The 12,858-nt window shown below is 40.7% G+C and overlaps 1 long non-coding RNA gene and 1 other non-coding gene across 2 annotated transcripts; one reads left to right on the forward strand and one right to left on the reverse strand.

The window, feature by feature from the left end:
* The first annotated feature begins 4,641 nt into the window (after positions 1–4,641).
* On the forward strand, positions 4,642–7,584 carry LOC116528699. The gene is made up of 3 exons (XR_004259153.1): positions 4,642–4,960; positions 6,697–6,873; positions 7,371–7,584. It is a non-coding gene; the product is annotated as an uncharacterized LOC116528699 (long non-coding RNA).
* A 2,480-nt stretch (positions 7,585–10,064) lies between these two features.
* On the reverse strand, positions 10,065–10,167 carry LOC116528739. The gene has a single exon (XR_004259172.1). It is a non-coding gene; the product is annotated as a U6 spliceosomal RNA (small nuclear RNA).
* Between the last annotated feature and the right edge of the window lie 2,691 nt (positions 10,168–12,858).

A 12,858-nucleotide genomic window follows, 5' to 3' on the forward strand; every position in this document is an offset into this window, starting at 1 on the left:
ATGTTATAAAATAAAAGGTCAAGTGGAGATTTATTGAAAAGATTAATTGACCAGAGCTCTAGGCTAGTGTTTCTCACAGCATAATCTGTATGACTGCTTCAACAGATTTAGCAGAGATGCTTGTTTAAAATACTTATTCCTAGGTCCCACCTCAGCAGACTAAACGGACATCTCCTTTGATGGGAGCTGAGCACCTGAATTTTAGTTCAACAAGATCTCCAGGTGATTCTTATGTGCGGTCAGGTTTGAGAATCTGTCTCTTCCCCTCTTATGCTTAACATGACCTCTTTTGCAAAGCACTTTGTTTATATTAGTATTGTTAGTCAGTCAATGTGAATGAAGATCTTCCATAAACACCCAGAAAATGCTTTGGATAACTCCAATTTGGGTAGTGAGTGTCATCAGAGAGCCCTCTGGAAAGCAGCTGCAAACAATTGTCACTCCGCTCCACTTACCATCAGAGGAAGGCCACTTTAGATCAGCCCATCACATTGTTTCATTTTTTGGTACTTAGTCATTTGTTACAATAAAAATTAAGTTACAGGAAAGGAACACTCTGACAGGATAATGGACTCCCACTCAGAAAAAACCAGCCTGCCTCCAATTCATCACGGCATTTATAGTGCATTAGGAGACATCACAGTGACAACATCGTTCCTTTGGGGCAGGAAGAAAAAACAGATTGAGTGGGAAAGAGGGAATTTACTTCATGAACTTGGCAAATGTAAAATAAAAATAGAATCCAGGGGTGGTTTAAATTGCCATGTTCAGCAAAGGTTGAAGAAAGAGCTAACAATCACTGAGACTAACATTCCAATATATTAAAAAATTAGCTTCTTTCACCTTGCATCACATGAGTAGTTTGTGGGTTAAAACGAAATGGTTGCCTGAGCAATACCAGAGAGGCATGGAGAAAATGGGCAGTGTTAAGGCAATTTAAAATGATTAAAGCCCACAAAATATTTTGCAAATATAAAGTCCTGGAGGGAACTTTAATAACAATATTTGTCCAATAGACTGGGCCAAAGATATCTATATTGTCTGGGCATTTTAATTGGAGGATTGAAGTATAATTATAAAATCATAAAAAAATCTATGTCAGTGTTCTCATAAAAGTAAAAATAGGTATTTGATGTTGGAAAGTAGTGTTTTGAAACATAGGAGCTGAAGGAATGTGGTGCTGGGTGGGTATGTCTGCCAATTTAGGCCCAGGAACTTATTAACTTCATAGTATTTTTACTATTACGCCCTATATCATGTTAAGTCTGGGAAAGACATAAAAGTGGGTACCAGACAACTTTGTATAATGAACGTAATGTCTTAATTTTGTGATTTTTAAGGTCACTCTTTTTTAAAACTATACTTTTTATTAAAATCACATTATTTCATAGATCCTGGATACTTTGTTTTTTGGTCCAGGTTTCCCCTTAATAAAATATATAATTCACTTAAGAGTCTCTTTGAACAAAAGCCTGTGTGGTCTCATTTTCTTTCCCTGTCAATCTGTGTTATTTCCAGGGTGAAAGGTAATTTTGACCATAAACATGGTTTCCATCACACATTTCTAATTTTAACCTATTTGTCTCAGTTTGATTTACATTGGGGTCTACAGCAAATTAACTATTGTGAGTTTTTATTGAAAATTAATTAGGTGGCTAAAGTGCCCATGGCAGAATCTCTGCCAGTACATTTCTCTCTCGGTTGCCAGCCTCCTCCAGTTAAAACACCTAGCAACTAAAAAAAAAAAAAAAATCCATAAAATGAATGATATAATTACTTCCAGAGTGGAACTCAATCTCTTTGAAATCAGATGCTGTCTTCTGGTGCTGAAGTGCCATGCTATAGCAAGCATTTTATGGTATCAGGGGATTTTTCTGGGAGAGAAGCATGCTTTTTCTAGCTGAATCACCTCACATGACTTACGAAAGGTGTCCTTGTGGCACTAAATGTAGCAGCATCTATGATCTGATTCCTAAGTCAAGACAAGGAGAGAAGTGAAGCTAGGTTTACAATACCATAAGGAGAAAAATAAGCTGCCCAGCTTGGGAAATAGACTCCGTGAATGTGTGTGTGGGTGTGTGTGTGTGTGAGAGAGAGAAAGAGAGACGGGGGAGAGAGAGAGAGAGAGAGAGAGAGAGAGAGAGAGAGGGGGGGAGAGAGAGAGAGATATCTTATACTTGGGAAAAGGCAGGATGTAAATGTGATTTATTGTAAATAGTTCTACAACATTAAAATGAGTTTTTATTTTCTATGTATGCTGCTTCAAAGAAGAGCTCTGTGGGCTCATAAAAATGCAGAGAACAAATAGGGGCCTCTAAGTCCAATTTATATGCCATGCCCACTGTGCACTGAGACACATATAATCTATAAAATGTCAGCTTCAAAGTTCCACCGAGATCGGTGTTAACCCTGACCTCTGACCTCACCGCCTCTGGCTGGGCCTGCGTGCTTTCTTTACCAGCTGTTTTAGATAAATGTGTTCCATTTTTAAGAGATTGTCTCAGCATTTTTTTTTTACATGAATAGTGGTAATATTATTAACTCTCACTGGAGAAACCACCTTTCCTAAGAGGGCTTTACAGAAGAACCAATCATTTCATGCTCCATGCAGAGAGTAGTGGATTAATAAATATGTCATTGTACTCAAAATATTTAAACAACACTGGGAGAAAGGAGCAAGGCACACAACAAAAGGAAAGCATATTAGTAGTGTTTCCTGTTAAAATACACAAAGGAAGCACTTTATTCGGACCATTTTCTCCAAAAGAGACATGGCGGGCCAAGATAAACACAGTGAAGGAATCTGGTTTATCCAACTTTGGAGATTGGAGACCATCAGCTCAACCAAAGCTATGAGACCAAAGCCAGGTTTTCTCTCCTGATGCTGCTAAGTGGAACCATTGACAGAGGCAAGTGGATAGATTTGGAGGATCAATACTGCACTGTTAAGTGGTAGATATGGTTTCTTTCATGATCAAGTGAACCAATTCACATACTAGGATCAATAAGTAAAAAATTCAGAGCAACAAATACAGTTTTAAAATAGAGGATTTATCTAGCCAAGACAATAAACAATGGTTTCAGCCAGAGTCTGGGGATATTTTTATATTTCAACAAAACAAAGACAATCCTGAATTAATGTTTACTGAGGTCTTCCTGGGTGCAAGGTAGTTCTTGATGCAGAGCAACTTTAAGGATAGAAAAAATATAATTTCTACTAACCCAAAGAATTAATTTTTCAGTATCAAAAAGCCAGTACAATTTTGCATAGACAAGCATTGTCTTCAGGAAGAACAAGAACAGATGGCACCAAAGCTATAGCAGAACATAGCCCGCATGCGGTGGGCTTCACTGACGGTGCTGTGCTCAGAAGTCACCTCTGGGGAATGCAGGTTAGCAACTGGAAAATGGAATGCTATTCTACCTGCGAAGGGAGGTCATGAGAGGAGACAAAGGAAGAAAAGGATACCAAATAGAAATACACCATCTTTTTGTATGATTCATTTGGGAGCCAATTTAATGCATTCCTGGTCAGCTTTTACTCGGTCTTGGTATTTTTCATCTCTAGTGGTGAGGCAGAAATTCTAGCTGGTACCCATTTTGACAAGCAATGGAACTGTGCTTTGCGATATGCTAAAAATTTAAATCAAGGAGTAAAAACATAAAACCTTGAAATTGTCACAACCCCTTCAAAGTGCAAATGCATTTGAAATAGAATCCCAGACTCTCGCCACTAAACTTTATGCATTAGGACAGTTTAGAATCCTTTCATGTGTAGACTGACATCATTTAGAGTGAACAACCCACAATTAGAATTTTTTAACATTAAAAAGTCCTTTCAAATAAATAAGACTGCCTTAAACCACTAGAGACATCACTTTGAAAGGGTATATATGTTCACTCTAGGATATCATATTATTAGGAAATTTGGCACTCCCAAATGTGTTACCCAAAATTATTAAGTCTAGACCAGGTGAGAAGACTGTTTTTGAAACTAATCCTGCAGCATTGTCCCTTTTAAGTGGCTGCTTTCATGAACCAGCCAGTATTTATATATTATTATAAAGATAATACCCCTACTCACCTCATAAGGCTGTTTTGAGAATTAATTAATGTTTGCCAAGTACTTTGAGCTCTGTAGATGAAAGGTGGGGTGGAAATGCTAAGTATTATTATTATTTTAATCTGTATTTGAACCTGCCTCTTATAAGACTGTCTTTTTTTTAAGATAATAATCTCTTCTTTGGACAGAAAAAGGAAAAACTGCCTCATCCACATTTGGACCCCTGTGAGGAAGACAGGTGTGATTATTAGGATTTGGCCTAAAGAATAGATTGAAGCAGAAGACATACTTCAAAAGAACATGTTCCCAATCTCAAGACCTCTCTGGGGAGTCTCACAAGTGTCAAATTCATCCCGTGATCCCTGCTGAGATATGGCCAAACGCAAAGGCCAGGACCAGCTGGGTGTTTACATGGCATATAAATAACACCACAAACCCGGTCAATTAACCTCTTTGCTGCTTGGTTTAAGTGAGGTCCACAGCCTGCCTACTGAAGAGAAAGAAACTCCCTCAATCCTGCCAAGAGGTTAAAGGTCAACGTTGAGAAACTGGTTTGGTCAAACCACTAGGTTAAACTGGTTTGAGAGGAATTGAATTTGCTGTTCTGGGTTCACAACTCCAGCCCTAATCCTGATCAGTGCAGCAAGAAGGGCTGCCATAATCTTGAAGGGTCCATTTGAGAGACTGTGGGACTGGAGTGAGGATGGAGCCAAGCAGCTCTCCCAGGCAGGGGATGTCATCTTGGTTCGCGGACCTGCATCAGCACCCTTCCTGGCACCTGGCAGGCAGCAGTACAGAGCTGGTGAAGGAGGAATGAAGGAGGATGCCGTGTTGCCCCGATGATGGTTCGGGGGTGACAGTCTACACCAAAAGGACCAGATTCTCCCTACAAAAGAGGTTTGGAATTCCCTGGAGATGTCTGACCATGTCCGTTGGAAGAAATATTCAAACAGCCAGAGAAATCTTAACATTAACTTGCTTTTATTCTTGCCCCAAATTAAAGGTTTGCCTACCAAAAACTTTCCTCTCAAAAACTGACATCTATGATTGCCAATCTTTTAGTATGTTTTTGTTTTTGTTTTTTTAAACAGGGTCTGTCACCCAGGCTGGAGCGCAGTGGTGCAATCACCACTCACTACAGCCTCTACCTCCCGAGCTCAAGAGATTCTCCTGTCTCAGCCTCCCGAGTAGCTGGGACTGGAGGCTCACACCACCACATCCGGCTACTTTTTTTTTTTTTTTGTAGAGATGGAAGTCACCCTATGTTGCCCAGGCTGGTCTCAAACTCCTAGGCTCAAGCAATCCTCCCACCTTGACATCCCAAAGTTCTGAGATTACAAGCATGAGCCACTATGCCTAGCCTAGCATGATTTTTATCATGACTTTTTCTGTCTTTTAAGATTTGAAAGGCATAAATTAATTTTTCAGTTAAAAGCTTGTTATTTATTTTCTTGAGGATTTGGAGAATTTTCTTCTAGGACCATTCTGGTATGTTAGCAAACAGCTTTTAGAATCACTGATCTATATTCAAGTGATAAAACATCAGAGAGACTGAAAGCGTCCTGAGAATAGAAACATAAGTTTTTCAGTTTCTTATACTCCTCAGTGTCCTGCACACATTTTTGGACATAGTAGAAACTCTATAAATATTTGTTGAAAAAAGAAGGAAGGAAGGAAGGAAGCAAGGAAGGAAACATTTGTGTACATGTTTACCTCCCTTTAATAATTATACCTGTGTTCACTGAGCATTTACTATAGACCAGCAACCACTATGCTAAGCACTAGCCATATGTTATCTCATTGAACCCTCCTAGTAACAGTGCAGTGGACACTACAAGGAATTTAATTTTTACAAAGGAGGAAACTGAGGCTTAGGAAATTTGGAAAACTTGCGCAACATTGCCTAATTAGGCAGAGTCAGATTAGAAACCAGGATAGCTAGGCATTATATGAGAGGTAGAGAGTTGAACCACCAAGCTCTGCCTTTGCCGTGCCCTGAAACACAGTGTGTACAGAGGACACTGCAAAGTTGAGCATATTTTAATGCATCAGGGTAGATGCTGTGTGCAAAGGAACTTTTTTCAAAAGCACTCACACACTTCCCGCCCCCCCCCCGCCCCAATTAAGGACCTAAAGATTCTGAAAATATGCAGCTGAGGGAAAAAGTTTGGCAAGGTGTGTCAAGTTTTCTCTGAATGTTTTTGACCCCTGTTGACCTATCTCAAACACATGTCCTCTCCCAAGAGTTCTGAAAACTCAGTCTTGAAGTCCATACTATGATTTCGGGTCTATGAGAATCATGTCTCACATATCCCTGCCTGTGCACAGATAACATGGAACACTGGCAGGCAATTAGATAGAAAAGAAACAGTTTGGCTGTTAGGCTATAAAGCTGCTCTCAGAACCTGTGTGCGGAACATATGGAGCTCTTACAAAATTGCTCAACATAAGTATCAAAGTGCTGCAGAAATGGCACAGTCTGCAAACGGTGTTTCTAGGAACCTAAAAAAAACATATTTTATGGGGTTGGTTTTTAATCTCATAGAGTTTAAAAAGTGATTTTGAAACAAAAACAATTTTCTTCCCTTCCAGAAGCACCACTATAAAAAATGTGTATTCTGTTTTTCTGTTAGTGCAGAGCAGTGCTTGTTTGCCGTCATTCATCCAGCAGAGGTCTCTCTTGCCCACCATATGCTTGTGTGTGCGTATTCAGTACCAGGGGCGGGACTATGAGGCTGCAGAATGAAGAAACACGGACAAAGACTTTCAGGCCTGAGGGACTAAGGAGAGAAGAATCTGTGGCTTTGGAGGTAGGATTGCAATGTTTGAAAAATGTATAATTTAATAATGACTGTGTATGGGCAGTAGGCTTCAAGTCTGTACTTTAAACTTCTTAAATTCGAATAGATCGGTCACTTCTTATTGCAAAATTATTAAGTTTTACTTGCGCTGTTAAACTTGCATATACGATGTGTCTCCTTTCTGTGTGTCATTATCAAACTGGGCAAATAGGGAAAGGGGAAGTCACATTGCCTCTGTTTCCATTTGTCCAGGCCACTCGCAGCCAGATATCTCATCCCAGAGTTGAGCTTGGCCTCAGTGAGTGCTCTGATCTTGGCAGAGCAATGGTGGCCTAACCCTTGGTGCATCTCAAGTGATTGTCCACTAGAGGTGGAAGTTAGTCCTTAACTTTAGCAGCTTCCTCTGTCAGAAACTCACATGGGCTATTGGGACCAGACCTCAAATCTGTGAATGCATGGGCAAGGTGTGCTGGAGAAAATCCCTGTCTTCCTTCCTCCCCACATAGCAGGGCCTTCTGAAGCCACAGGACAGACCAAGGAGGAATCATGCTGCCCCATGGACAAGTTCTGATATAACACCAAAGAAGGCAGGTGTGGGTTTTCCATACTGAGGAAGGCAATCTGGTGAAGATGAAGCTGCATCAGAAAAGACACATTAAAAACAAGACCCTCATACACTGTTGGTGGGAATGTTAACTAGTATAATCACTATAGAGAATGGTTTAGAAGTTCCTCAAAAAACTAAAAACAGAGCTACCATCTGGTCCAGCAGTCCCACTGCTGGGTATGTACCAAAAAGAAAGGAAATCAGTATAACAATCCTGCATGATCTGCACATGTACCCCAGAACTTAAAACATAATTAAAAAAAAAAAGAAATCAGTATGTCAAAGAGATATCTGCACTCCCATGTTTGTTGCAGCACCGTTCACAATAGCCAAGATTTGGAGGCAAACTAAGTGTCCATCAACAGATGAAAGGATAAAGAAAACGTGGCATATATACTCAATGGAGCACTGTTCAACCGTTAGGAAAGAATGAGATCCTACCATTTGCAACAACATGAATGGAACTGGGGATCATTATGTTAAGTGAAATACGGCAGGCAAAGAAAGACAAACTTCCTATGATCTCTCTTATTTGTGGGAGCTAAGGATCAAAACAATTGAACTCATGGAGATAGAGAGTAGGAGGATGGTTACCAGAGGCTGGGAAGGGTAGCGGAGGGTAAGTGGGATGGTTAATGGGTACAAAACATAATTAGAAAGAATGAATAAGACCTAGTACTTGATGGCACAACAGGGTGACTATAGTCAGTAACAATTTAATGTACATTTAAAAATAACTAAAAGAGTCTAACTGGATTGTTTATAACACAAAGGATAAAAGCTTGAGGGGATGGATACCCATTTTCCATGACGTGATTATTATGCATTGCATGCCTGTATCAAAGTATCTCATGTAACCTATAAATGTAAACACCTATTATGTACCCACAAAAATATATATACCTACTATGCACCCACAAGAATTTAAAAAATAAAACAACCCTTTTTGACTACTCTAAACCTCTCAGCGGCTGAACACTGATACTTAAATATTTAAAACATCCACTTTCACTCTGCTTCTTTTATATCTTTTTAAAAATATGCTAGACTTTTAAAAATGAATTTATTTTTTAGAGAAGTTTTAGGTTTATAGCAAAACTGAGCAGAAAGTATAGGGAGTTCCCATATATCTCCTGTTCCACACACATACAGACTCTCTCACTATCAACCTCCCCCACCAGAGTGGTACATTTGTTAAAACTGATGAACGCACATTGGTACCCGAGGTCCGTAGTTTACCTGAGGTTTCACTCTTGGTGTCATATATTCTATGGGTTTAGACAAATTGTATAATGACATGCATCTACCACTGCAGTATCATACAGAGTAGCTTCACTGCCCTAAAAATCCTGTGTTGTCCACCTATGCATCCCCTCCTCCCCTTAACCTTTGCCAACCACTGATCTTTTTATTGTCTCCACAGTTTTGCCTTTTCCAGAATGTCATATAGCTGGAATTACAGAGCATGTAGCCTGTTCAAATTGGTTTCTTTCACTCAGTAAAATGCATTTAAGTTTCCTGTGCGTCTTTTCATGGCTTAATAGCTCATTTCTTTTTATTCCTAGATGATATTCCATTGTCTGAATGTACTATGGCTTATTATCTATTCACCTACTGAAGGGCATCTTCATTGTTCCAAGTTCTGGCAATTATGAATAAAGCTGCTATCAACATTCATATGCAGATTGATTGACTGATTGATTGATTTGAGACTGAGTCTCACTTTATTGCCCAGGCTGGAGTTTGGCTCACTGCAACCTCTGCCTCCCAAGTTCAAGCAATTCTCATGCCTCAGTCTCCCCAGTAGCTGGGATTACAGGCACCCACTAGCAAGCCCAGCTAATTTTTTTTATTTTTTATTTTTAGTAGAGATGGGGTTTCACCATGTTGGCCAGGCTGGTCTCGAAGTCCAGACCTCAAATGACCTGCCTGTCTCGGTCTCCCAAAGTGCTGGGATTACAGGTGTGAGCCACCGCACCCAGAGGTACAAATTTTTCTGTGGGCATAAGTTTTCAACACATTTGGGTAAATTGCCATTGGTGGGCCAGGAGCAGTGGCTCACACCTGTAATCCCAGCACTTTGGGAGGCCAAGGTTGGTGGGTTATGATGTCAAGAGATCAAGACTTATCCTGGCCAACATGGTAAAACCCATACAAAAATTAGCTGGGTGTGATGGCATTCGCCTATAGTCCCAGCTACTAGGGAGGCTGAGGCAGGAGAATTGCTTGAACCCAGGAGGCAGAGATTGCAGTGAGCTGACATTGTGCCACTGTACTCTAGCCTGGTGTCTGGCAACAGAGAAAGACTGTGTCTCAAAAAAAAAAAATCCTGTCTCTACTAAAAATACAAAAATTAGCTGGGCATGGTGGCATGCACCTATAGTCCCAGGTACTCAGGAGGCTAAGGCAGGAGAATCACTTGAACCCGGGAGGCGGAGGTTTTAGTGAGCCAAGATCCTGCTACTGCCTTCCAGCCTGGCAACAGAGCAAGACTCAGTCTAAAAAAAAAATTGCCATTGGTGGAGGAAATGGTAATCTCTATACCTGTTTATCATGGTCTTCACACTTGTGTCAACACTCCAACTTTTTTTTGGGGAGGGATTCTTGAGTTACAAATTTGCACATCATATTTGTACAAGGACCATGCTAATCTTCTCTGTATCATTCCAATTTTTTTTTAAAGTATATGTGCTGCCAAAATGAGTACAAAACAGACACCGTTTTACATTCAGAACTTGCACTCAGATAGACTGACTCCTCCCCTGCCCCCTGGCTCTAGCACTCATTTCTGGAGAACGGCGCTGTATCCCAGCTATAATTGTTAGCAGAGAAGCAACTATACAGACGAAGCTGCAGTCCCTGTTAAAGCTTCTTCAACTGGAGACCTAAGTGGGGATAGGTGGTTTTATAAGTGTTTTTTTCAGAATTAGACCACACGATGAAGCTGCATCGAAAAAGACACATTAAAAGTAAGACCCTCATACACTGTTGGTGGGAATGTTAATTAGTACAATCACTATAGAGAATGGTTTAGAAGTTCCTCAAAACTTATAATGTCAGGGTTTCCAGTTGCTTGTTGCCCATATAAACTGAACCATCGAGGCCAGGCACAGCGGATCATGCCTATAATCCCAGCATTCTGGGAGGCTAAGGCAGGTGGATCACCTGAGGTCAAGAGTTTCAAACCAGCCAGGTAAACATGGCGAAGCCCTGACTCTACTAAAAATACAAATATTAGCCAGGGATGGTGGTAAACATCTGTAATCCCAGCTACTTGTGGGGCTGAGGTATAAGAATTGCTTGAAACCTGGAGGCAGAGGTTGCAGTGAGCTGAGATCATGTCACTGCACTCCAGCCTGGGCAACAGAGTGGGACACTGTCTCAAAATAAATAAGTAAACAAATAAATAAAACCATTGAATTAGGTAAGTTTTAACTTTACATTCTGAGGGAAAAAAAGAAAAGAAAATATTTGCTTTGCAGTGGTGAGGCGAAGGCTTTATTGGATAATTTTGATCATTCACAGCCCTGAACACTCTTCAAGAGGAGTTAGAATTTGTGAAGCATCTCCTTGCCCCTTTTAACCACAAGAGCTTTCCTTGTTTAGGCCCCCTCAGATGGTGTCAATAGTTCGGCGTTGGTAAACTGGTATGAAGTCTGAGGGCCAAGGAGCGTCCCCTCCATCTGCCCTTCCACAGGTTGAGTGGTTGGCAGCCAATATCTCAGCTTTGTTTATGCTGCTCTGGTTTCTCTGTCATTAACATCCTTTTTCTGACTAATGATTTTTTGACTTGCAGCAAAGAGTTTTCCAAAGGATAAACCAACTCCAGATTATTTTGATGGTTGAGGTAACATGCCAAATGTGAAATGCAAGTTTTCCAGTAACTCCAGGTGGGTGAGTTCCAGTTGAATGGATGAGGTTGCATTCTAGATATGGTTCAGCCCACCCAGACAGGAGTGCTAGAGAACACCAAGAAGATAAAGACGTCTACAGGATATTGATTTTAGGTGATAAATAATGCTGTCAGAGGATATAGTTCATGAGAACTGAGGTATTTTTGACTCATTTCATTTAGCACTCCCATTTCTTAGAAACACATTCCCAGACCATACAAGGAAGTCTTATAGCTGCACAACTGTGAAATGACACTGCATGATTATGTCTCCAAGTTGATGGAGTATCCTGTATTCGAAAGCCATTTTAGAATTACAGAAAGATAAGGCCCATAGGGACATGGAGGTCAGCCTACCAATGCCGGTATTTCCAGACGATCTCTGCTGTTGTCTTCAGGTAACTGTGTAACTCTACCTCTTCTACTGCAGGGTGTTTTAAAGCCTCCATAAATCAGAAGCTCTAGGCTTATTTTTTCTGTTCAACTCCTTTCTTCTTTTCTTTTCTTTCTTTGTTTTTTTGAGATGGAGTCTCATTCTGTCGCCCAGGCTGGAATGCAGTGGCACAATCTCCACTCACTGCAACTTCCACCTCCTGGGTTCAAATGATTCTCCAGCTTCAGCCTCCTGAGTAACTGGGATTACAGGTACAGGCCACCATGCCTGGCTAATTTTTATATTTTTAGTGGAGATGGGGGTTTCACCACGTTGTCCAGGCTGGTCTCAAACTCCTGACCTCAGGTGATCTATTTGCCTCAGCTTCACAAAATGTTGGGATTTCAGATGTGAGCCACCATGCCCAGCCAGCAGTTCAATTCCTTTCATTCATTCTACCAAATATCATTTAATCAATCCGCTTTCAAAACGTTTTGGATTTTCATTTAAACCAATTCTTAAGGAGCTGGGGTATACATAGAACATATAGAGAAACCAGGCTGGGCGCGGTGGCTCATGCCTGTAATCTCAGTGCTTTGGGAGGCTGAAGTGGGCAGATTGCCCAAGGTCAGGAGTTGAGGACCAGCCTGACCAACATGATGAAACCCCATCTCTACTAAAAATACAAAAATTAGCCGGGCATGGTGGCACACGCCTGTAATCCCAGCTACTCAGGAGGCTGAGGCAGGAGAATCGCTTGAACCCGGGAGGTGGAGATTGCAGTGAGCGGAGATTGTACCACTGCACTCCAGCCTGGGCAACACAGTAAGACTCCATCTCAAAACAAAATAAAACAAAAATATATAGGGAAACCTAGTGACAGTAATAAAATACCTGTATAGGTTGTATACCTACAGAGTAAAAAAAAAAAAAAAAAGGTCTAATGTCCTAAGGAACTTTGCTCTAAGGGAACACTTCTTTTTGGGAAGTCATCATTTAGTTTAGTTCATCATGTATTTTTGAATGCCAACTCTTATCATACACCGTATTGAGGAGGATTATTGATTATTCAATGAATAGGACATAGTTCTTGCTTTACAGTGTTCCCAGTGAAGGTGGGAG

Source organism: Sapajus apella, unplaced genomic scaffold (assembly GCF_009761245.1).
Source record: "Sapajus apella isolate SASKATOON/1434 unplaced genomic scaffold, GSC_monkey_1.0 scaffold59, whole genome shotgun sequence".
NCBI classification, from domain to species: Eukaryota; Metazoa; Chordata; class Mammalia; order Primates; family Cebidae; genus Sapajus; species Sapajus apella.